Here is a 26975-nt window from a genome sequence, read left to right as displayed (position 1 = left end):
GAATCCCACTTCCAGATTCTGCCATTAAAGGGTGCTTTCCATGTTGCATTTTGTTGTGTGGTACTAACACTGTTGTAAATGCTACAATTATGGTAATCAATTTCCAACACTCCATGAGTTGCTGCATTAAGGTAAATGTTTATGTTCGAAAACACCTATTGTTTCCTTACTGCCATCGGAAGAAAAGAGACTTTCACCAGGCTAACAAGGTTGAAATAATCCCTTTATTCTCCCTATTCTACTCTGAAACATTCTTGGATCAAGGAGAAGAAAATTGATTTACTTCTGAGCTATCATCCAGAATTAGAACAACATTACCTTTAAATCATTCAGGCGTGTTAACAATGACACTATGAGGTGACATTTTAATGAAAAACAAAAGAGAATTTAAGAAAAAAACTCTTACAGACCAACAATCAGTGAAACAAAGGATCATCAAATAATAGAACCATACAGTACAAAGAGACCCTTCGGTCTAATGAGTCCACACTGACAAAAACTATGCTAAATCGACACTGGTTTAATATTAGGCCCATAGCCTGGAATGTCCTTACATTTCAAATGCTCATTCAAGTATTTTTCAAAGGTTAAGGAGTTCCACCTCTTCTACCCTCCCAGAAACTGCATTAACGATTCCCACCAGCCTCTGGTTGTACTGAAAAGGTTTTCCTCAAATCTCTTTTAAATCTTCACTTTAAAATTATATCCCTTATTTGATGGGAGTAGCTAATTTCTATCCACCCTGTCCATACCCTTCATAATTTTATACACCTCAATCAGGTCACCTCTGAGCTTTCTCCGCTGTAAAGAAACTAATTCAAGTTTATCCAGACTCTCTTTATAGCAAAAGAACTCTTTTCCAGGCAGCATCCTGGTAAATCTCCAGTCCAATCACATCCTTCCTATAATGTGGTGACCAGAACTGTACATCGTATTCAGTTGTGCTGTAACTGAAGTCCTGTACAGCTCTAACATAACCTCTTTTCTTTTTCATCTATGCCTCAACTGATAAAGGCAAATGACCTGCATGCCTTCTTAACTCTCCTGCCATCTTCAAGATTCTGTAGGCAAGCACCCAAGATCTCTCTGTTCCTCTAAGCCTCCTCGTAGCTTACCACTTATTGAATACTCACTGCACTTATTACTTTTTCCAAAGGGTAGCAACTCACACTGTTTCAGTTTTAAATTCCATCTGCTACTAATCTGTCCACCTGTCCAATCCATCTATATCTTCATGTAACATAAGACCTTTGTTTTTATTGTCACTCATCTGCCCAATCTTCGTGTCATATACAAACATATTTTTTGTAGGATTGAGATGCACAAACTTTCACAGTAAACCAAGTCTCCTGTTGAAAAAATCATATTAATAACTGTTGAGTAATGATGGAAGATCTTTTAAACAAATCTTCTGTTTAATTGAACACTAAGCTGGATCCAAGTCTCTTGGTTTAGAAAGTAATTAAAATACTGAAATATTGAATTTGTCAGGTTCTCAAATTTCAACTAGGAGAAAGACAGGGAGCAAAGGATCTTACAGACTTATGGCTCTTTATTATTGCTGCTTCTTTCTCGATTGTTTTCTGACTCTTCAAGTGATTAAAACCAAAATCAAGTCCGGCCTGGGTTGCTTAGCAGCTATCAGTATTGAGGCCACATAGACTTTTCCAAAGACAGATGCTTCACCAATAAGAACAATAACCTCTGTTTAATAATAGAAAGTAGTCCAAACACTTCAATATCTTGCAATTTTCTTTTCTGCTTAATCTGTTGATATGTAAGCTCCATATGTAGATATACTGTATAACAGGTCAGCACATCCTTCAATTATCCATTACCATTTAACAAGATTCAATGAAAAGTACAGCAATAAATGCAGAGGTGAGCTCCAGGCATAGCCCAAATGCAGACCCAATCAGTTGAACATATATAGCTGAGCTGCGTGATCCTAGAAATAACAGATTAGATAAAAGCTTTGATTTTATTTATTTATTCATTGTCACATGTACCTAAGTATAGTGAAAAGTTTTGTTTACGAGTAATACAGGCATAGTTGGCAAGGGCAGACAGATCATACGATGAAAAAAGAACTTTGAAGCATCCTGGTTACGTCGCACAGGGTGTGCTCTAGGCAAGATCAACCTTAGCAAGGTCAGAATTATTTCAAGTTAGAAAGTCCATTCATTAGTCCAATAATGGTCAGGAAGAAGTGGTTCCTGAATCTGTTGGTGCGTGTGTTCAAGCTTCTGTATGTTCTGCCTGACGGCGGAGGTTGTAGGAGATCATTACCGGGGTGCAATGGATAATTGATGATGTTGGCAGCCTTTCCACAGCAACGAGCCATGTGAAGGGAGGCCATGGATAGAAGGTTTGTTTCCGTGATGATCTGGGCTGTGAACACAACCTTCTGTAGTTCCCTACGGTTGTGGGCAGAGCATGCACCCGGACAGTATGCCTTCAGTGGTGCACCTGTAGAAGTTGGTGAGGGCTGTTATGGACAGGCCAAATTTCCTGAGCGACCTGAGAAATAAAAAGCGTTGCTGTGCTTTCTTGAACTTTGGATGTGTATGGGAAATCTAGGACAGATTGTCAGTTACTTTTACACTAAGGAACTTGACACTTTTCAACCTTTGATGTAGATTGGGGTGTGTTCTTCTCCTTTCTTGTCAAACCTGTCACATCAGGTCATGAATAAGCAAAATTAAGCAAAAATCAAGAGGTTGAATGTGTGACCCCAGATTATGAATCCAAAAGACAAAACTAAAGAATTGTACATATGTTCAGCGAGAATTTCTCAGAACCCCATTATTACAGACACATCATCATGATTTGAGTCACTTTACATATCATAACAAAGTAAAAACCTCCAATATTTTCTTTGGCAAAATATTTCCAACCTGCCAAACCTACCACCAAGAAATGTATGGATGGAAGAGGCATTGGAAAACCAGCACCTCCAAGTTCCCCTCAGCATCATGCAGGATTCTGATATGGAGATATAAAGCCATTCTCACACAGTCACCAAGTCAAAATACTGGAACTGCCTGCCTTAGAGCATTGTGAGAGCACCTACACCAAATGTATTCTCGTCATTTAAGAACTTTCACCAATTTCTCAACGGGAGTGAGGGTTGAGGAAAAAATCCAAACTTTCCACACGTGCACTCTGTGACTGAGTGCTGTAATAAATAGCAACTTCAATATACATATATGACTCAATTAAAGAATAACAAGGACAAAAGGGTATGAATACAATAGATCTCCCACTGTTAGATATACATCAATTCAAAATATTATTCCGATATACTTCGAATTCCATTTTATCCAAGTAGAAACATCACCTTTATTGGCAAATAATTCATGGTGTTATCAAAAGCCACACACATTGCCAATGAGCTGCTTCTATTTAGAGGCCTACTGACCTCATGAAGGTTTAACAGTTTTATTGTCCTTGGATAAAATTCAGAGAGGGAGAGCATAGAGAACAGGTTATAACCATTCGGTTTACTTTCAACTCTAACATGAACATGTGTTGACACTAACACGGTTCTTGCACAAAAAACAGGACAAGTGTGACATCTTTATTTCTGTCCACGCACTATAATGTCTCCAGCTAGAAATCTATTCTTTAGAAATACCAGTTGTCCAGAATTAGAACATAGAGCATAGAACATAGAACAGTACAGCACAGAATAGGCCCTTCAGCCCACGATGTTGTGCCGACCATTGATCCTCATGTATGCACCCTCAAATTTCTGTGACCATATGCATGTCCAGCAGTCTCTTAAATGACCCCAATGACCTTGCTTCCACAACTGCTGCTGGCAACGCATTCCATGCTCTCACAACTCTCTGTGTAAAGAACCCGCCTCTGACATCCCCTCTATACTTTCCACCAACCAGCTTAAAACTATGACCCATCGTGCTAGCCATTTCTGCCCTGGGAAATAGTCTCTGGCTATCAACTCTATCTATGCCTCTCATTATCCTGTATACCTCAATTAGGTCCCCTCTCCTCCTCCTTTTCTCCAATGAAAAGAGACCGAGCTCAGTCAACCTCTCTTCATGAGATAAGCCCTCCAGTCCAGGCAGCATCCTGGTAAACCTCCTCTGAACCCTCTCCAAAGCATCCACATCTTTCCTATAATACGGCGACCAGAACTGGACGCAGTATTCCAAGTGCGGTCTAACCAAAGCTTTATAGAGCTGCAACAAGATCTCACGACTCTTAAACTCAATCCCCCTGTTAATGAAAGCCAAAACACCATATGCTTTCTTAACAACCCCTGTCCTGCGCTGTAGTGTTCTATGTTCTATGTGTATTGGAGGTCAAGAGATTTGAAATCCTGTTCTGTATATTTACATGTGTATTCTGTTTTACTTTTTTAGGGTTCCTAAGAGAATAGATTGAAAAAAGTTAATATTTATTTTAATGTTTTTGAAAAATCTAAATGATATATCTGAGAAATCCTAACTTCCTTTTGTATGTTTCTGCAGGCAACTGGATACAAAATTCAAACTTTGATGCATCAAGCACCACTGGTAAAACAGGATATCTAAACTGTCATCTGACGTATAGAGTTATAGAGTCATGCAGTATGGAAACAGACCCTTCGGATCAACTTGTCCATGCCAAGCAGGTATCCCAATCTGACGTAGTCCTATTCATATGCCCAATCAGATGCCTTTTAAATGTTTAATTGTACCAGCCTCCATCACTTCCTCTAGAAACTTGCTCCACACAAGCACCACGTTCTCAGTGAAAAAAGTTGCCCCTTATGTCCCCTTTAAATCTTTGCCCTCAGACCTTAAACCTATCTGCTCTAGCTTTGGGCTCCCCAAACAAGAAAAAAGACCTTAGCTAGTCATCCTGTCCAAGCCCTCATGATTTTATAAGCCTCTAGAAGGTCACCCCTCAGCCTCCACTGCTACGAGGAAATAAGCCCCAACCTATTCACCCCCTCCCTATAACTCAAACACTTCAGTTCCACCAACATTTTTATTTTCTTTTTCAGCACCTTCTCAAGTCCAACAACATTCTCTCTATAGAAGGGGTGACTAGAACTGTACACAGCATTCCACATGAATAAACTTGCTCTGTCATCTTTCATTTTATCTCTTATTGTACTTTGATTTGCTTTTATTATTAAAAATTAAAAAGAACTGTAATGAAGGATAATGTGCTCAAACTTTCTGTTAAAATAACAGTGAGATTAATAACGTTCACTATTATTTATTTGTTTATCTCTTATTATCACAAATAGCAAATTACAAATTTGAATTAAAATGAAGTTTGTAATTATGGTCATGAAGCCTTTGTCAATTGTTAAAAAAGAAACCAGCTGATTCACTAATGTCTTTTAGGGAACAAAAGGGTAGTTCTTAACAGGTCTGGCTGACATGTGGCTCCAGTTCCATAGCAATGAGGTTGACACTTAATTGTCCTCTGAGCAATTACGGCTGGAGAATAAATGTTTGCCTGCTCAGCAAAAACCCCGCCCCGTGATTGAATATCTTAAAAATTACATATGATTTAATAAAGTCAAATGATGGAGAGACATGCTGCTGAAGTCCAAAATCTGTCTGTTGTAGCTTGATTCCTCTGCCTTTACTTTAGTCATTACAAAATCAGCAACTGATTGACTGTTCACCATTGAAATGCATTGAATAGTGTGGCTTTGCAGTATCTGCTCAGTTTATGCAGAAAAAAACATGATCAAAGCAAGCCAAGTCAGCCTATTTAAATCTAAGTTCTGAGGAAGGGTCACCAGACCCGAAATGTTACCTCTGATTTTTCTTTACAGATGTTGGCAGACCTGTTCAGGATTTCCAGCAATTTCTGCTTTTGTTTCTGATTGACAGCATCTGCAACCGTGTTGCTTTTTATTCAAATCTAAGGATCCTTTTAATAATGTGTTCACTATCATTCATGTCAATCAAAGTTTCTGACACCGATAGCGTACACAGGTGTTGTGTTTCAATCCATCAGGTATCAATTGTTACGGAAAGTTTTAAAAAAAATTTCAACTTCTCTTTTCTGTCTTTTAATCCAATCTTTCCTTTCCATTCTTTGGTCTGTATTTTTGCCTCTAAAGGTGGAAGATTGAGTTCAGAAATCTGTTTCCATGGAAACAGTCCTGGCATTCACAATTTTCACTCTGGGATCGTGTGGGAGTACAATAAATTGAGACCAACCACTTCTGAGAGAAAAAAAAATGGTTAGATACCTTAGCCGAGTCAATTAAACTCTCTCATCCATTCACTGACACCTTTGTCCATGTCACCTGCAATGTTCCTTCATGCTCCAATGTAACATCTAGGCCTCCTCATAGCTCCCATGTCATCAATATGTTAGCTCATACCTCCTGCCACCTCCGTAGCTGCTCACTCAGGATCCATTATGTCTAACAGAATAAATATGCAGATATAAAAAAAATAAGATTTTAAGTGTCTAGACCGCCAAAAAAATACTTTCACATTGAATAAAATTCACAGATCCAATTTGTGGTGAAAACCCAAATCAAAGCCAACTGATTATTTTAATGTCCTCTTAAAAATAGCAATTAAATTGTGAACTCAGCTCTCCTGCTATGATGAGTGGGTTTTTAGCATTTGAAGCTCAGCTAAGCATTTGTAATGAGCTCAACTGCGGTAATAACACATGGAAAATACCAAAAATGAAGTATGTTGAAAACGTAGGAATGGATGGTTAAGTTATTTCACTAAGGTACACCAAATAGCATGTCAGCCAATTCACTCCAGCAGTGAGTGTCCTTTTATTTAACTGATCTGAAATCTGCAATCTGGATTTTGTTATTCATTTTTAAGGTTTAGAAATTTAAATAATTGAACAATGTAACACTTAAATAGACATTAGCCACCCTTCAAGAGCATTGATATATCTTCCATGCACTCTTGACTCCCATATCATGATCGAGTCCCTTAGGAAACCAAACATGGGTCTCTTTGAACTATGAACTCATTTCATATTGTTATAGTCATCCAGCATGGAAAAGTCCCTTTGGTCTAAACACTCCATGTTAATATAATCCCAAGCTAAGCTAGTCTCACCTGTCTGCTTTTGGCCCATATCCCTCCAAACCTTTCCAAATCATGTGTCCATCCAAATGTCTTTTAAACATTGTAATTGTACCTGCATCTACCACTTCATCAGAAAGTTTATTCCACACGTGAACCACCCTCTGTGTAAAAGGAATGCCTCTTATGTTCCTGTTTATTTAAGCCTTGCCTCTTCATTTCTAGCAAAAATCAGATCTGGCAAAAATTAGGTTGGACTTTTGCATCTGGGTCTTGTCTACCATAGCTAAAGAATCTAGGGATGGCCCGACTTCACAACACTCATCACTGACCCATCTTTAATTGATTTGACTGTGAGTTGATGTATTCACATTTATATTTCCTCCTTAGTCTTCAAACTGCTAAGCCACAATACTGAGCGTAAGTGCTAGGCACGCCCATCTCCAACAAATGAGATACTAACCATTTCTCTTTCATATATAATGGCAAAAGCATTACTGAAGCCCCCACTGTCAACATCCTGGGGTTACCATTCAGAAATGACTGAACTGGATGAGCTGTATAAGTGCAGAACAAAGGGTGGGAATGATGTGTTGAGTACTCACTTCCTGTCTCCCCAAAGTATGTCTGCTATCGACAAGACACAAATCAGAAGTGTGATGGAATAGTTTGCCTGATTGGCAGCAGCTCAAGCAATATTCAAGATGCTCAACACTATCTAGGACAACAGAGTCTGCTTGATTCATATCCCTAATATAGCCTTCAAATTCACTCATCACTGTTGCCCCACTCTGGCTGCAGTGTTAACCATGTATACAATGCTCTGCAGCAGTTCACCCTGACTTCTACAACACCATCTTCCAAACTCACGACTTGTACCACCCAGAAGAGCTAGTACAACAGAAGTACATGACCACCACCTATAAGATCCCCTTCAAATCATGTATCTTCCTGGCTTGGAACTATATCACTGCTCCTTCACTGCTGTGGTGTCTATATTCCCGAACAGCACTGTGACAATACTTACACCTCAAGGCCTACAATCAGGAATGCAGTTCACCACCATATTTTCAAAGTCAATTCGGGATGTACAATAAACACAATTCTATCCAGCAAAACCAAAATCCCACAGGCCATTGAGAAAAATTCACAAACATGTGCATTGTTTTTGATTCTAAAGCCGGAGTTCTTAATACAAATTATAGATCCCAGATGCTTGATTTCACGCACTGCAGTGTTATGAACTAACTTTCAGCATGACACATTTTGATGGCATGGTGGTTAGTGCTGCTGCCTCATAGTGCCAAGCAACTGGATTCAGTTCTACCCTCGGGCAACTGTGTTGGAGTTTGCATGTTCTTTTTGTATCTACATAGGTTTTCTCCATGAGCTCCAGTTTTGTCCCACAGTCCAAAGATGTGCAGGTCATGTGAATTGGCCATATTAAATTGCCCATAGGGACCAGGGATGTGTAGGCTATGTGGGTGCCCAATGAGAAATGCAGGGAAAGGGTGGGAGGTTGGGTCTGGGTGGAATGCTGTTCAGAGGGTTAGCATGGACTCGATGAGCTGAATGGGCTGCTTCAACAATGTAGGGATTCTATGAATTTTGTATTTTAAAAAGCTAAATGTGCAAGGACGTGTCTAATAGCAGAACCTTTAAGGAGCTCTGCAGCTGCAAATTATGTACCATTGTTTAGAAAGCTTACATGATCCCATATGAGACTAGAGCCCTGCAGCATACTGTGTTCAATCAGAGAAGTGCAGCAAAAGAAAGAAAACAGGGATTCATCTCTTTGTGAGGTTCTGCAAATTATTACTGTTGACATGCCTTTGTAATGAGGGTGTTTTGTGTCATCATGCCTATAACAAGATTGAGACTTGCATTATTACTTCTGATGTGTTTGCTACCACTTCATTACTGCATGATTTATTAGAAGCAAAGAGTCCCAGTGGTCTCTTTGGTGAAAAATAAACCATCTAAAGCTATCAGTTGAGAGGACAGTCACAGTGAACATAAAACGAAAAATCTTGCATTCATATAGCACATTTCATGCCCTTAAGATGTTTGAAAACATTTTACAGTTAGTACTTTTGTAATGTAATCACAACTGGGAATGTAGGAAAACATGACAGATAATTTTTAAAGAACAAGATCCCACAAATTGCAGTGGTAAGTGATGAGATAATCTGTATTAATGATATTTATTGAGAAATAAATCTGAGCCAGGGCACAGCAGTGCTGACCTGCTCTTCTTCAAATAGTAGAAAAGAATCTTTTATTTCAATCTAAATGGTAAAATAAGGCCTCAGATTGCTCTGTGATCTAAAAGACAGTGTGTTCATAAGCATAGCTTTTTCCCAGAACTGTCAGCTTTGATTTCACGTTCGAATCCCAGGAGTGGGATTTTAACACACAAGAACCATCTCAGAGTAAAGACTGATGTAAATGCCATAAATTAATTCATGTTAATTTTCCTGCTAATGTATCCCTTTAATATCAACAATATGCCTTTCATAGCACCAGTCACATCCCTCGGACATGCTTCTTAGCTGATAGAGCACTTTCAAAACTTCATCAGAATTGCTACATTGGCAAAAATGGGAATAAAATTTGTACACAGCAAGTTCCCAGAAACAGTGATAAAATGTATGACGAGAAAACTTTTGTTTAAATATTGTCTCATAGAAACATAGATTCAAGGAAAAGCTCCTGTGTGTCCTAGATAAGTATGTACCTGTCAGGCAGGGAGGAGCGCAGGAGCCGTGGTTTACGAAGGAGGTGGAATCTCTGGTCAAGAGGGAGAAGGAGGCTTATGTTAGGATGAGATGTGAAGGCTCAGTTAGGGTGCTTGAGGGCTACGAGGTAGCCAGGAACGACCTAAAGAGAGAGCTCAGAAGAGCCAGAAGGAGACATGAGAAGTTGTTGGCAGATAGGATCAGGGTAAACCCTAAGGCTTTCAATTGGTATTTAAGGAATAAAAGAATGACAAAAGTAAGATTAGGCCCAATCAAGGATAGTAGTGGTAAGTTGTGTGTGGAGTCAGAGGAGATAGGGGAAGCACTAAATGAATATTTTTCAAAAGTATTCACTCTAGAAAACAACAATGTTGTCGAGGAGAATACTGAGATACAGGCTACTAGACTAGGTGGGATTGAGGTTCACAAGGAAGAGGTATTAGAAATCCTACAGAGGGTGAAGATAGATAAGTCCGCTGGACCGGATGGGATTTATCCTAGGATCCTCTGGGAAGCCAGGGAGGAGATTGCCGAGCCTTTGGCATTGATCTTTAACTTGTCCATGTCTATAGGAATAGTGCCAGATGACTGAAGGATAGCAAATGTGGTTCCCCTGTTCAAGAAGGGGAGTAGAGACAACCCTGGTAATTATAGTCCAGTGAGCCTTACCTCAGTTGTTGGTAAAGTGTTGGAAAAGGTTATAAGGGATAGGATTTATAATCATCTCGAAAAGCATTAACTGATTAGGGATAGTCAGCACGGTTTTGTGAAGGGAAGGTTGTGCCTCACAAACCTTATTGAGTTCTTTGAGAAGGTGACCAAACGGGTAGATGAGAGTTAACCGGTTGATGTGGTGCATATGGATTTCAGCAAGGCGTTCGACAAGGTTCCCCACAGCAGGCTATTGTACAAAATGCGGAGGAATGGAATTGTGGGTGATATAGCAGTTTGGATTGGAAATTGGCTTGCTGAAAGAAGACAGAGGATGGTAGTTGATGGGAAATGTTCATCCTGGAGACCAGTTACTAGTGGTGTACCGCAAGGGTTGGTGTTGGGTCCACTGCTGTTTATCATTTTTATAAATGACCTGGATGAGGGTGTAGAAGGATGGGTTAGTAAATTTGCAGATGACACAAAGGTCGGTGGAGTTGTGGATAGTGACGAAGGATGCTGTAGGTTGCATAGAGACATAGATAAGCTGCAGAGCTGGACTGAGAAGTGGCAAATGGAGTTTAATGCAGACAAGTGTGAGGTGATGCACTTTGGTAGGAGTAACCGGAAGGCAAAGTACAGGGCTAATGATAAGATTCTTGGTGGTGTAGATGAGCAGAGAGATCTCAGTATCCATGTACACAGATCCTTGAAAGTTGCCAACTAGGCTGACAGGGCTGTTAAGAAGGCATACAGTGTTTTAGCTTTTATTAACAGAGGGATCGAGTTCCGGAACCAAGAGGTTCTGCTGCAGCTGTACAAAACTCTGGTGCGGCGGCACTTGGAGTATTGTGTACAGTTCTGGTCACCGCATTATAAGAAGGATATGGAAGCTTTGGAAAGGGTGCAGAGGAGATTTACTCGGATGTTGCCTGGTATGGAGGGAAGGTCTTACCTAAGGCTGAGGGAGTTGAGGCTGTTTTCATTAGAGAGAAGAAGGTTGAGAAGTGACTTAATTGAAACATATAAAATAATCAGAGGGTTAGATAGGGTGGATAGGGAGAGCCTTTTTCCTCGGATGGTCATGGCGAGCACAAGGGGGCATAGCTTTAAATTGAGGGGTGAAAGATATAGGACAGATGTCAGAGGTAGTTTCTTTACTCAGAGAGTAGTAAGGGAATGGAACGCTTTGCCTGCAACGGTAGTAGATTCGCCAACTTTAGGTTCATTTAAGTCATCATTGTACAAGCATGTGGACGTACATGGAATAGTGTAGGTTAGATGGGCTTGAGATCAGTATGGCAGGTCGCCACAACATCGAGGGCCGAAGGGCCTGTACTGTGCTGTAATGTTCTATGTTCTTTAAACCCAATTTGTGTTCTAATATTGCATTTGCAGAAATAGATATCTACCTACTGGCAGAGTGTAAATGTCAAATTAACATCTCATTGAAAAAATGACACCAGTGAGGCATCAAACCTGAAAATATGCTCAGATCTAAGGAGGACAGCTTTGACCCTTGATATGCACATTTTAAGTTGGAGGCATGCCAATGTTGGTATCTCTGAAAATGCCTGAAGAAAAGGAACATGCTATTCTTCAGAAGACGTCTGTAACAGGAAACATCAAACAATAATCTCCATCCATACAGACTTCAAAGTAGAAGAAAACACCTCATAGTCCTACACAGAAGCAAAATCAAAAATGAGCATCACAAACAGCTTGGTAAGAGAGAATTTAAATCTTGCTAAAAGGCCAAGATATTAAGAGCCATTGTGAAGAAAAAGTGCAGTGGAAAGGTAGAGAGATGTTAATTCAGAGATGGGGCCTACGAGCTGACGTCATGGTCACCAATGGTAAGTTGAGAAAGGGGACGGATAAAAATAGAGTCAATTGCATCAGAATTTAACTTAAAATTAACTCAGTATTTAAAATTAATATATTTGAAAGTAAGATCTGTAGCTGTTTAGTTGTCAATATCCACACTTTGTAAGTTACCAATCTTAATCAGATTTTTTTTCTTTTTTATCACTTATTTTTGTTTCAGTGCAAAAGAAGGCTGTCAAATCCTTGCCAACACTCTGTAAGAATGAGTTTCTCATGCCTTTGTCCTTTCCATTATCCAGAATCACAGAATAGTTACAGTGCAGAGGGTGATCATTTTGCCATTTATATCTACCTTACTCTTCCAATACATGCTTTAGTTTTAAGATAACGAAGTGTGGAGCTGGATGAACACAGCAGGCCAAGCAACATCTCAGGAACACAAAAGCTGACGTTTCGGGCCAAGACTCTTCATCAGAGAGGGGGATGGGGAGAGGGTTCTGAAATAAATAGGGAGAGGGGGGAGGCGGATCAAAGATGGATAGAGGAGAAGATAGGTGGAGAGGAGAGTATAGGTGGGGAGGTAGGAAGGGGATAGGTCAGTCCAGGGAGGACAGGCAGGTCAAGGGAGCGGGATGAGGTTAATAGGTAGGAAATGGAGCTGCGGTTTGAGGTGGGGGGAGGGGATAGGTGAGAGGAAGAACAGGTTAGGGAAGCAGGGACGAGCTGGGCTGGCTTTGGGACGCAGTGCGGGGAGGGGAGATTTTGAAGCTTGTGCAACCACAGGAAGTGCTACACCTGCCCCCACACCTCCTCCCTCACCCCCATCCCAAGCCCCAAGATGACTTTCCGCATCAAGCAGATGTTCACCTGCACATCTGCCAATGTGATGTACTGCATCCGCCGTATGTGGCTTCCTCTACACTGGGGAAACCAAGCGGAGGCTTGGTGACCGCTTTGCAGAACACCTACGCTAGGTTCGCAATAAACAACTGCACCTCCCAGTCGCGAACCATTTGAACTTCCCCTCCCATTTTTTAGATGGCATGTCCATCCTGGGCCTCCTGCAGTGCCATAACGATGCCACCCGAAGATTGCAGGAACAGCAACTCATATTCCGCTTGGGAACCCTGCAGCCCAATAGTCTCAATGTGGACTTCACCAGCTTCAAAATCTACCCTTCCCCCACTGCATCACAAAACCAGCCCAGCTCATCCTCGCCTCCCTAATCTGTTCTTCCTCTCACATAACCCCTCCCCCCACCTCAAGCCACACCTCCATTTCCAACCTACTAACCTCATTCCTCCCCTTGATCTATCCATCCTTCCCAGACTAACTAATCCCCTCCCTACCACTCCACCTATGTTCTCCTCTCCACCTATCTTTTCCTCTATCCATCTTCGATCTGCCTCTGATGAAGGGTCTCAGTCCGAAACATCAGCTTTTGTGCTCCTAAGATGCTGCTTGGCCTGCTGTGTTGATCCAGCTCCACACTTTGTTATCTCGGATTCTCCAGCATCTGCAGTTCCCATTATCTCTGATCACGCTTTTGTTTTATATTGTTTATCTGTGATCTTTGTATCAAATGTATCAACTCATGCTTCCCTGCACTGAACTTCACGTCTGCCTGTTCACTCCACCAACTTACTATTTTCCACTAGAAGTTGTACAATGTCGTCCTTGCAATGTGCAATGCTTCTGCTCTTCCTCACTGACCTCAGTTATGCATCAAACTCATCACGATTCCAGCCTGGCCCACTGCATGCTACCACTACACATTATTTATCTTCATGTGCTTTTCCAATTCCCTTTTGAAAGCGATGATAGAGCCAACTTCAAAGCACATTCAAGCAATGCACTCACTGTGCTAATAAAAGAGTCCTGATGTTACCTCATGATCCTTGTACCAACCACCCTAATTAGCGTCCTTTGTTCATCGACATTTCCTCCCAGCACCAGGAACAATATTGCCCTATCTAAACTAATGAGGTCCCCCATGACCTTGAAAGGCTCAATATAACTTTCTATCCACCTCTTTTCCAAGCAAAGTGCCTGCTGCTGCTTCAATTTATTGGCATAACTGAAATCCCTCGTCCCTGTGTCTTTCTGTAAATATTCTTCAAAGGGTGTTATGAAAAGGATAATCAACACATGAATGTCAGGGAAGAAAAGAGCTTTAAGATGCTCCAGCATAAACCTTGGTGAAAGCCATGGGTAAGAAAAATAACTTTGAAGAGAGAGAGGATTGTGCATAAGCAGGGGGTTTTAAGAAAGTAAATGACAGGGAAATGGATGATAGCATAACATTGCAAAGGGGTATTGATGCACTCAGTGAATGGGCCGAACTGTGGCAGGTGGTGTTTAATGTAAGCAAGTATGAGGTTATCAATCTTGGACTGGAAAAAGATAGATCAGTGCACTTTCTAGATAGTATGAAAGAAAATACAGTGGATGCCCAAAGACGCTGGGAGACACTGTGCTTAGGACTTTATAATGTTGTGAACAGGTGCAGAAAATAATCAACAAAGCTCATGGAAAGCTTTCCTTTCAAGCTCAAGGAATGGAGTAATAGGATGCAGAAGTTATGTTGCAGTAGTAATCCTGCAGTTTTACAAAACCCATGGTTAGACCCCACTTGAAGTACTGTAAACAGATCTGGGCACTACACCATCGTTAGGATATATTGACCTTGGAGGGAGCAAAATGTAGATTTTCACAGGCACAACATAAAATGATACGTGCATTTTTGCGATAAAGTTATGAGGAGAGATTATATAAATTAGGCATATTTTCTCTCAAATTTAGATGCATAATGGGTGACCTGATCAAAGTCTTCAAGGCACTAACAGGAAAAGACATGGTTGATAAAGATAATTTTTTTTCTGTCTTGGTTAGAGATTCTAGAACTTGAGGAATGAGGCATTATTTGAGAATTAGGACGAGGCCACTCAGGAGACATGTTAAGAAGAACTTCTGCACATAAAGGCTGAAAGTTGTTTGGAATTCTCTTTCACACCTGGCAGTGAATGTTGGACCTGCTGTTAATTTTCATTTTGTCAATCAAGGCTGCTAAGGGATATGGACCAAAAGCTAGTATATGGAGTTAAATCACAAATCAGCCACAATCTCATTGAATGGTAGAACAGACTTAAGGGGCTGAATTGCTTACTCCTGTTCCTGAGTTCATATGTTCCTAATTCTAGATCATAGAGTCTAAGTATCTGGATTGAACTATTTTTAAAAGGTATCTGACTGTCAACTAGCACAGACAAAAGTTTCTTTAACCTTATTTTTATATATTTTAGGTTTGTTTTCTTTTCATGCTGTTGTTAATCCTTTTCTTTACTTCAGTGTTTCAGATTTCAAGTTCTTTTTGTTTTCAGTTAACATCTTAGGGAATGAAAGCGAGTGAAAATTCAATGTCATTGAATTTTTTTTTAGAAAATCCCGTTTCTAACTTTTTATTCAACCGAAACACAATTATTCGCCCATAATCCTAACAAATAGGCTATTTTTGAATCAATGTACCAAGTAGAATGGGTAATCAATGAATAATAAATAATGAATAATAGCAACATTTTAACTTAATACAAAAAATGTTATTTTTCTCCACAATATTCAATAAAATGAGCACTCTAAAGCATAATGTTTTGCTCCAGGCATGCTTATCATTAGAACTGAATTGCACACGTCTGCTTCATCAGTTGTGAACTAAGTTCATAGGAGTGTCACCCATCAATAAAACTGTCCATCTAAGGGAACAACCTTGAGCTCTGTTCAATGTGTGCTCTCTGATGCTTAATTGCAGAACTAAGGAGGAGGACAGAGATAGATTCTAATCTGTGAAAGACCAAATAGTTTATGAGATAGGTAGCAACATCTGTAGATACTCGTGGGGAATAATGGCTTCTCAATAATGGGGGAGCCATTAGTGCCAAAGATAAGGCTGAAGTATTTGCAACAATCTTCAGCCAGAGTGTCAAATGGATGTTTCATCTTGGCCTCCTCCAGTGGTTCCCAACATCACAGATACCACCCTTCGGCCAATCTGATTTACTCCACATGATATCAGGAAATGGTTGGAGGCACTGAATACTGAAATGACAATGGGGCCTGACAATATAAGAGATAACAAAGTGCGGAGCTGGATGAACACAGCAGGCCAAGCAGCATCTTAGGAGCACAAAAGTTGACGTTTTGGGCCTAGACCCTTCATCAGTTAAAAAAAAAAGGGCCTGACAATATTCCAGTAATAGTACTGAAGAATTGCACTCCAGAACTTGCCAATGCTTCAAGGCAAGCTGTTTCAGTACAGCTACACCATGACATTTCCCAGAAAAAAATGGATATTTTTCCAGTATGCCCTGTACACAAAAGCAGGGAAAATCCAACCTACCCAATTACAACCACATCTACCTACTCTTGATCACCTGTAAAGTGATGCAAAGTGACAGCAGCCGTGCTATCAAGCAGCACTTGTTCATCAATAACCCCCATAAACTACGATCTAGTCTGGGCTCCACCCGGGCCACTTGGCTGTTGACCTGATTGCACCTTTCATTCAAACATGTATGAATGAGAGTGACTGCCTCAGATTTAGGCTACATTTGACTAAGTATAACATTAAGGAGGTCTAACAAGACTAATGTCAGTTCTGAAGAAGGATCACTTGACACTCCACAGATGCTGCCAGATCTGTTGAGGTTGTCTTGAAATTTTTGTTTGTTTCAGATTTCTAACATCCACAGTTCTTTTTGTGTGTGTGTGTGTGTGTGTGTGTGTGTGTGTGTGTGTGTGTGTGTGTGTGTGTGTGTGTGTGTGTCAATGGGGAACAGGAGGAAAACCCTTGAACTGGTTGGAGTCAAACCTGACACAAAGTAGTTTTCTTTGTTCCAGGATATAAGAACATAAGAACTAGGAGCAGGAGTAGGCCATTCGGCCCCTCGAGCCTGCCCCGACATTTAATAAGGCTATGGCTGATCTTTTTGAGACTCAGCCCCACTTACCCACCTGCACACCATAACCCTTACTTCCTTTACTGTTCAAAAATTTATCCAGCCTTGCCCTAAAGACATTCAGCGAGGAAGATTCAACCGCTTCACTGGGCAGGGAATTCCACAGATTCATAACTCCTTGGGTAAAGAAGTTCCTCCTGACCTCCATCCTGCATCTGCTTCTCTTTATTTTGAGGCTATGCTCCCTCATCCTAGTTTCACTTACTAGCGGAAACAACCTCCGTACCTCCACCTTATCCATCCCCTTCATAATCTTGTAGGATTTGAAAAGACCTCCCCCCCATTCTTCTGAATTCCAATGAGTATAATCCCAGTCTACTCAGTCTCTCCTCATAATCCAACCCTCTCAACTCTGGGATCAACTGAGTGAATCTCCTCTGCACTCCCTCCAGTGCTAGTATATCTGTTCTCAAGTAAGGAGACCAAAACTGCACACAGTACTCCAGGCGTGGCCTCATCAGGACCCTATACGGCTGCAGCATAGCCTCCCCGTTTTTAAACTCCATCCCTTGAGCAATGGCAGACAAAATTCCATTTGCCTTTTTAATCACCTGATGTACCTGCAATCCTACTTTTTGCGATTCATGCACAAGGGCACCCAAGCCCCTCTGCACAGCAGCTTGCTGCAATTTTTTTACCATTTAAAGCATAGCCCATTTTCCTGTTATTCCTACCAAAATGCATGACCTCACACTTATATCTCCGCAGAGAGATATGTCAAGGTAGCGTTCTAGGATTAACCATCTTCAGCTCTTTCATTAACGACTGACTCTCCATCATAAGGTCAGAAGTGAGAACATTCGCTGATGATTGCATAATGTACAACACTGTTCATGACTTCTCAGCTATCAGTCCGTATCCAAATGCAGCAGGACCTGGAAAATATCCAGATTTGGACTGACAAATGGCAAATATTCAGGCAACACAAGTGCCAAGCAATGAATGTCGCCAACAATAGAGAGTCTAACCATTGATTTTTGACACTCAATGGCATTATAATTACAGCTGTCCAACAGGTTAAGGGTCTCAGAAAGATGGGAATCACCTTCAAGTTCACTTCAAATCACCTACCATCCTGACTTGGAACTATATTGTCATTCCTTCAGCATTGAGGTACTTCCTCGTGAACATCAATGTGGGTCTATCCATAGGACATGGATAGCAGTGGTTCAAGACTTTCTCAAGTTGAGCTACAATGGAAAATAAATGCTGGCTTAAGCAACAATGTCCACAATCCACAAATGAATAAAAATATTAAAAGTGTAAAATTAATGACAAAAAGATTGGAGAGGTTCTGCATAACAGAGCAGGGAATGTAAGTTCTGTAATTTTTCATTGTTTGTATCATTTTGTTTTGAAACCGGACATTTTATTGTAACATAATCGGTTTGAGATTCCATTTGATGTACAGCTTACCTGATGTCAGCTGAACCAGCAAAAAAAAATTGGGAACAAAAGCAGAAATTGCTGGAAAAATGTAGTAGGCCTGGCAGCAGAAAATAGAAATAACTCTTCTTCAAAACTGGATTTAGGAAAGATTTAGGAATTTCACACACAAATTGCATCCAGCCTAAATTGAGTTTCAACAGGCTTTTGAATTACTTTAAAGAAACTTTGCACTATAAAATTGTTTACGTCCCTAGTTCATGGCCAATTTCTGCTAGTTTCATCTCTTTGTGGTCCTTTGAAAAGGCGAATAAAATTAACTTTTCTTCAGGGACAAGTACACAAACAGCCAATCTATAAAAATAATTTACTTAGGAACAGAATACTGTACATCACTAAAAGTGAAAAATAGTTTGTACAGTTTGTAATAGTGCCAAATTCATTTATTTAAAATCACATTACGCCAATAGTATAGCAATCAGTGACTATGCTTAATTATGTAATGAATTCATTTCCATTGTTTTAAAAAGAAACTGTACCAAGTTATAAATCTTGTATATATATATATATCAGTGCTATCCACTTTAGTGAAGGACCTGAAAAAGAATTACATTCTAATGCATTACTCATTACAGTGTTTCATAGTGCATTTCCTGTTTAACAGCATGAAAATGAATTTATACAGAATTCTAAACAAGAAAATTCAGGGGACTAATATCATTTGAGTAGCAGTTGCATCTGGTTTGCCATTGCTCCCAAAATGGAAATCAAATTCCCAGATGTGAAATTAGTTAAATTTTAACATGCACAATAATTAGCCGGTATAAGGTTCAAAAATCAGACATTCATAAAATGACCGAAGTTTTACTGTGTGGGGGTGGACCTTTGGCCCATTATATATACATCATCTCTTCAAACAAGCTTATTACCTCCTGCCAATCATTTGTTTCCTTTATCCCTTAACCTTGCATGCTGGTTCTATCCAAATAACCATCCAATGCCTCAACTGAATCTGCCTCCACCACACTTCCAGGCAGTGCATTCTACATTGCTTTCTAAATAGGATTCCCTTCCTTCCAGGTTGGTGCCCAGCACTAATATTTCTGACTTATACAGCCCCACAAAACCTGTAGCTTACTCCTCCTCTAGTAGCATATGCAGCATTCATTGTTGTGTTTGATTATGTTTGTCCGATATCTGGTCTCTGAATTATTTGTTTAACATAGGTGCTGTCAGTTAGAAATGAAACTAAGCTTTGGACAAGCTGTTCTAAGTATGAAACTGTAAACATTAAGAAGCATTGAAGAAAACAATTGTTGCATACCCCTCTCATCTCAGCATATTTCTGAGGTTTAAAACATGACTTGCATTGGGGTTGATAGATGACAACATAAATATGTTGGCTCCTGAACGCTTGCTTTTTCACTTGGAGGGCAGTCCAAGCTATGCAATCAGTAAGATTTCAGGATTTAGGAACTACTTGATCACTTTGGGATGATCAGTTTGGATGTAATGGTTACCCCTAAGAAGATGATGCACTTACATTGTAAAAGAACAGAAGGCCAGCAAGTATCTGAGCAACTTCTTAATTTGGATGCATTGATAAGTCCTCACAGTTTCAAGTCCAAGATTTTGATGACTGTCCTTTTTGAACAGTGTTTGCAGCCTCACTTTTCTACTTTGAAATTGGTTGGGGAAGACTCACTGACAACCATCTGCCCAGCTTATGCATTCCTTTTTACAAAACATTTTTGATGGATTTGGCATTAAAAAAAAACCTGACTTTCCCTTTGGAAGTGAGTGAATGATAGAACTTCTCAGGGCTGTACTTTATGAGCAACTTGAGTCTGCCAAGATCCCAGTGACTGCCCTATTTGATAAAATCCAGGGCATGGAACTTGACACAATTTGTAAATATCAATGTGAAAAATTATTCTCAAATGAAAATTAATTCATTGAAGAAAGGAATAGTGAATGTTGAAACCAATTGTTGTGCATCTATCATCATAATAAAATGCAACTTAATCATTTTGGCATAGAGTATTGTTTATATTAATGATGATTTGTTTTAAATTTGCCACAAAGTAGACCTGTTTTCAGCGAGCTGTTCTACTGTGTTCTGGATTACATACATATAATCATTTCATGATGTAATTCATTGGAAACATTCACCTGAAAAATGAGGAGCAGCACATACTTGGTAAAGGGGAAAGTGATGGCCTGGTGGTGTTGTCACTGGACTGTTAATCCAGAAACACAGATAATGCTCCAGGGACCCAAGTTTGAATCCGGTCATGGCAAATGGTAGAATTTGAAGTCAATAAAATAAAACTGAATTTGGGGACCAATGCTTACCATGAATCCATTGCCAATTGTTGGGGGGGAAACCATCTGGTTTACTAATGTTGTTTGGGAAAGGAAGCTACCATCCTTACCTGGTCTGGCTTACATGTGACTCCTGAACCAAAACACTGTGCTTAACTGCCCTCTGGAGAATTAGGAATGGGCAATAAATGCTGCCTAGCCAGTGATATCCTCATCCTGTGAATGAATAAAGATAAAAGAAAACAATGTTTAAACTCAGGGCAGGTTTTAATTCTTGATTTCTACAAAGGGAACTCCCTGTGTGACAATGTATCAACAGCTGTCATACTGAGCCATACGGGACAGAAAAAAACAGGTTCAATGCCCAGTATGTGTGAAAAATGTTGATTAATCTAGAATGTTGGAATACTATTATCTATCATGATGTTTGTGAAATAAAGTAGAAAAGAAAAAGAAAATCATGATTTCTGCTATCCGGCTGCTGTTAAAAAGATACGTTTATGTGAATTGGATGAAAGTATAATGAATATGTTACCTCCATGAACAGATTGATTAGTCCCTGCCTATGCTCCAAAGGCCACCAATTGGAAATAGTGCAAAAATGCTACTCCGATGAGAACCTCAATATCTTTCAGAGTAAACAGGAAAGGGGGGGGTAATGAAAATTATTAATGTAGACTTTATATTGAATTGTATAAGGGTTGTACACATTGTCAAACCTAGTTTTAAATGTTGAATGGGTTTGATCTGAAAGAACCGATTGTAGAATCTCTATTTCTGATGAAGACTGGGTATGACAACAAACATTCAAAGCCACCATCTCACATTCATCACAACACAATCTTTTAAGAGTCATTACACTTCAATTATGCCCAGTATGTCAAAGAATAGCTGGCCATGCTGACTAAATGGGTTATGAGTAATAGTTGAATCTAATCAAACCTGCCTTCTTCATTCTTAGTTCTGTGATCCTTGAAATGAAATTTGAAATACAGCCGATAGCATATTTCTTCATAAAATGATTCTGTAGTGGTGGCATATATCATCACCTTCATGATTTTTATAATTCCTTTTATTAATGCATTGGTACATTTGAGCACATTTCTGAGTTTTCCAGGCAAACAGTCTGAGTAAGGACGTATATATCTTTGTACATATTTATTTTGAAATTTGACATTCATAAAATACTGAAACTGGAATTAATACCACCATATATCTGAATCAGTAATACAACACTATTGAATAATCTTATTATTTCCTAAATTGTCAGAAAAACAGAAGATATTGGCTTGCTATAAATCAACATTAATGCAAAGAATGAGCATTAAAAGTAAGTCCAAATTGGCCTGAAGCAGGGAAGTAAATGTAATTGAACTGAAATGTACATTAAGGGATCAATAGTCCTCAAATATGTTATAAACTACATTGTGATTATTTTCATTTCTCAGGAATTAAAACAGTGTTCCAGCTGCACCAAAATATACTTTCTTGCTCCAGACATTGAGTTCGTTCTCAAGAGATAATCTTCTTAACTCAATGTATAGTTTTATTTTAAATGTACACAGATTTGGTTTGAAAAAAAAACATTTTTAATGTTTCTTTATTTAATGGTGAAGAGGAAAATGTCATCATAATAGATATTCTAAAAAATGAGGCATTGGATTAATTAAATATTGCTTGAAATTTATGTGATACCTGAACCCGATCTTTCCGGGCCAAGTTTCATGGTTGCACTGTAAATTGAATATCTTGCTAAGAGACTGTTATGCTGTATTTGTAGGGAATTAAGTTATAAGGATTAAAGAAATCAAATTTGACTGATTAAATTGAATTCAGGAACTATTGCCATGCTTCTGCCTTACTTTTGCAAGTAGGCAGAATTTGAATAAAGAACACATTTTGCAACTCTCTCCCTTCTTTTCATCTTAATTTCACAACAATCTTTTAATATACATACACTTATCTCATTTCTGCGATTTATTGTAGATTTGTATCGACGGAAGGACTCTAAGATAATTGTGGCTACAGTTGTCATCTTCAATGCCTGACTAATTTTCATTCCAAGATGGCCAACAGACCAATGATATCAAATTATTCTGCTCTACATCTGGCTGCTGGGGCATTTACACCAAGGTAGGTTGACTATTTTTTTTTCTATGAGTAACTTTTCCTTCTTAAAAGTTTGTGGGAGAGCAAGACTCATCATTTCAGTTACAATGAACTGTATAATATGTCAGAAGTCAAAAGTTTGATTTAATCACACAATCAAAATATAGTTTTTTTTATAATTCTTAGCCTAACATATACATTGGGGCAGCATGGTGACTTAGTGGTTAGCAATGCTGCCTCACAGTGCCGGTGGCCTGGGTTTGATACCAGTCTTCGGTGTCTCTACGTGGAGTTTGCATATTCAACTCATGTCTGTGTGAGTTTCCTCCAGGTGCTCTGGTTTCCTCCAGCAGTCCCAAGATGTGCAGGTTAGGTGGATAGACCATGCTAAATTGCCCTGGACTGTCCAGGGATGTGCGGGCTGCATGGATTAGTCCTGGGAAATGCAGGGTTACAAATATAGGGAGGGTGATGTGTCTGGTTGGGATGCTCTTCTGAGAGTTGGTATGGACCCGGTGGGCCAAGTGGTCTGCTTTCACACTGTAAGGATTCTATGAAACACCATGATTCAACAAAGGTTTTAAATATTACATTGAGATAAACTTCATCTATGATATTATTTTAAATACATTATTCTTTACGATTTTTATTAATGATCCTCCTGAGTGTATTGTGATGGGTGCTTCATTTTAAATTCATGGAATTGATCCCAAATTGACATGGAAATTACTGGAAAATGGAAATTTGTTTTCAGGCATGGTTTATTAAAAATAAAATTTGTAGTGACGGTTTTTCAATACTGCATGCGAAACTGCAGATGAACTTATGCCTCTACTATTACAAAGAGTCAATGTCTATGGTAGAGAAAAGGTAGGAAGAAAATTGCACAGAAAAAAAATGAACCACAAACCCATAAAAAAGCAAAAAGACCTGCAGTCAATGCATTTTATTAAAATTAAATCTGTATCTTTTCAAACATTCTTCAGTCAGAACCTTGACAGAAACAGCAATAATGGCAATCTAATCTAAAGGGTTCTCCGCTAGAATTCTGCATCAGATTCTGTTTCTGCACAATGTTGATTGTTTTAATGTGTATCATTACTCCTTAATAATGTTTCTTTATCATTGAATTTTCCTTTCTTTATCTCCTTAACCACCTCCTGACTGATGTTGTACTACAGTTCAGTAAGTGTCAACTATCCTCAGATAAATAGTCATTTCATATTGCAAACATGAGCATTGCTGAAGACAGATATATGTTGCTGAAGCTTTTAATCTTGCATTCACCAGGACAAATACAAGTATGCCAAAATTCATGCATTCAAAATAATTTACACAGCAAGATAAAAGGTTTTCAAGCCAATTCTCATTGTTTTCTCGATGGCAGCAAGACAGACAATGATGCAGTATAAGCTTGCAAGCTAGCTAGTAATTCAAAAACTTTGCAAGGCGTGAACATATTCAGTTTCTTGAAAAGATCAAGTCCCTGCATATGGATGCATGTTACTTCCAATAGGCGCAAATGAAGCATGTTGCAAGTTCAGCTGATAATCTTAAACTGGTTGTTAGAGTAGCTGTTAGCACAGAAGGCCTTTGCAGCAAACATTGCCCAATGCATAATCACAACAGTACGTGCTTTGAGTTTAGCAAGCAGGGGCGGTTTCAATACAGTCTGCACTCTGACAGTTGCCAAGAACTGAAGGAAATGCTGTTAATCTGATCAGATAATTGCAGTGATGTAAGGTATATGTACCTGGCATTGCACTGTCACTGAAATTCATACATTACATTGCTCAATTTTGTTATTTATCAAGACATCATTTTGGACTGACCTTAGCATCCTGTTAGTTGAAAATCGCACTTTGTCACTTCACTGCAGCCTTGTGAAACAGCTCCCTTAAATGCTGTCCAAATTTTGAGGATATTTGTTTTTCCAGTGTAACTTGAGATAGACTGGACACTTCTGGGTCGTTGGCCCATTTGTAAGTTGATGCAATTTCTGGTGAATAATGATGAGAACAGGGTAGCCATTGGCCTGCTAGATAGCTTTGATGTTTTGTTTTGATCTGTGTCACGCTTGAAGGATGAATGCATGGATTGAGCCAATCTTATTATATTGCTAATAAAACCTATCTTCTGGCTGTTGGAGTTATGTAAATCCCAATGTATTTATTTGACCATTTAAGGTAGATTTGTGGCAGATAATAGTTGAGAAGCCATTGGAAGATATCCGGAGAGTATGCTCAAAACATTGTGCATTTTTTGAATATCATGGTGCTTTGGAAACCTGTAGTTTCCCATTGCATTCTGCGTGACGTATAACAGCCAATCAAAGTAGATTTGCTGACCAATCAGCACCTTTACTCCGCTAGAATAAATTGTTTGATCATGAAGTTCAACATTGTTGCGTTTTTCTTTATGTGTGCAAGATGCTAAAGCTTCAGTAACATATCTCTTTGTTTTAACGGATAATTCAATCTAGAGACAATTCCATCTGAATCCACAATGAGAAGGCTAGTCTAATATATGGTTCATCTCTGCACATCTGGCTTAAGAGCTAATGATAGAGCCTGGGCTTCATGACAATACACCTGTCCCATACCACATTCCTAAGGGTGGGATGGTATGTGGGGGGTGATGGAAAATTGGGCACTGTGCCATGGATGCCATTCTAAGCAGCTGCCCATGCTGTAATTTTACCGGAAGAAGAGAAATCAGAACATTCGCTAATCTAAGGGATGATTGAGGCCCATTGTAAAGATATGCAAGCATCCCCCAGTGCCTCAGGGTTTATACCCACTCCAAATAAATCAAAATGTTGCATACAGTTAGGCAATCTTTCAATGTTTGGGTGGTTGCTGATCAAGGGTGAGGGAATACCTCCTTCAAAGGTCACCTGTGCCTAATGGAGATTCCCAACTCCATCCCCTGCCAAAACATCCACTAAAGCCCATTTTCTTCCTTTGCCCCCCTGTCCTATTGACCTGACTGCTTAGTCCCACTCCTTCCCACTTAGCCACCCCCTTGCTAATGGTGCCAATCAAGACTCCAACAAGTCCAGGGATGTGTGTGCTGGGTGGGTTAGCCAGGGTTAAGGCAGGGGTCACGGGGATGCTTTTTTGGTGGGTCAGTGTGGACTTGATGGTCTGAGTGGCCTGCTTCTGTACATTAGTGATTTTATTATTCTATAATTCTATGGCCATTAAATGACACAAGGATAATCTAGCCAAGTGGACGCAGGTTCACCTCAAAATTCTGGGGACGGACACCCAATCACTCATCTCCATCCTGGAAAATTTAGCATTTTCAAATAACGTTAGATAGTCTGGGACATTTTCTTTTCATCCTAGCCTAGGGGCATATATCAATTGTTGACACTCACAAACCTGAAAATTATTGTTGCCATCAATAGTTTCGCTGTTGTGGAAGAAGTGGCTGACACATCAAGAGTAGATTTTGCAAATGCATGCTGTTACAACACTGAACCGTAACAGACTCTCCACACATGATAAACAGTAATTCATATGGTGAACTTTTATTGTGAACCAAACTTCTGAGTCCATGATCCTTATACTCAAAACCTGTACCAGGAACCCAGCATCTACTTCTTATTCTCTGATAATTAAGGAAGGAACAATGTTGTTTGCCTTGTTATTGGATGTTCTTTTCAATCAGGGAGATTGCAGCTGCATCACCAGTTGGTAGACAGTCCTACACTATATTCAGATCATCATGTGGTGGGCTGGATGTCTAGAGTGTTTCTTTTTGTTAGTGTCACTAGACAAAATGCCACGATTGTCTGTTGCTCGCCATGAGAGGATTTTTTCACTTTTAGCCAAAAAGTTGATCCTCAGATAGCATTCAGTCAACATTGCTTTCAGTGCTGAAAG

Source organism: Stegostoma tigrinum, chromosome 5 (genome assembly GCF_030684315.1).
Source record: "Stegostoma tigrinum isolate sSteTig4 chromosome 5, sSteTig4.hap1, whole genome shotgun sequence".
NCBI classification, from domain to species: domain Eukaryota; kingdom Metazoa; phylum Chordata; class Chondrichthyes; order Orectolobiformes; family Stegostomatidae; genus Stegostoma; species Stegostoma tigrinum.
Note: the sequence above shows the minus strand (reverse complement) of the source record.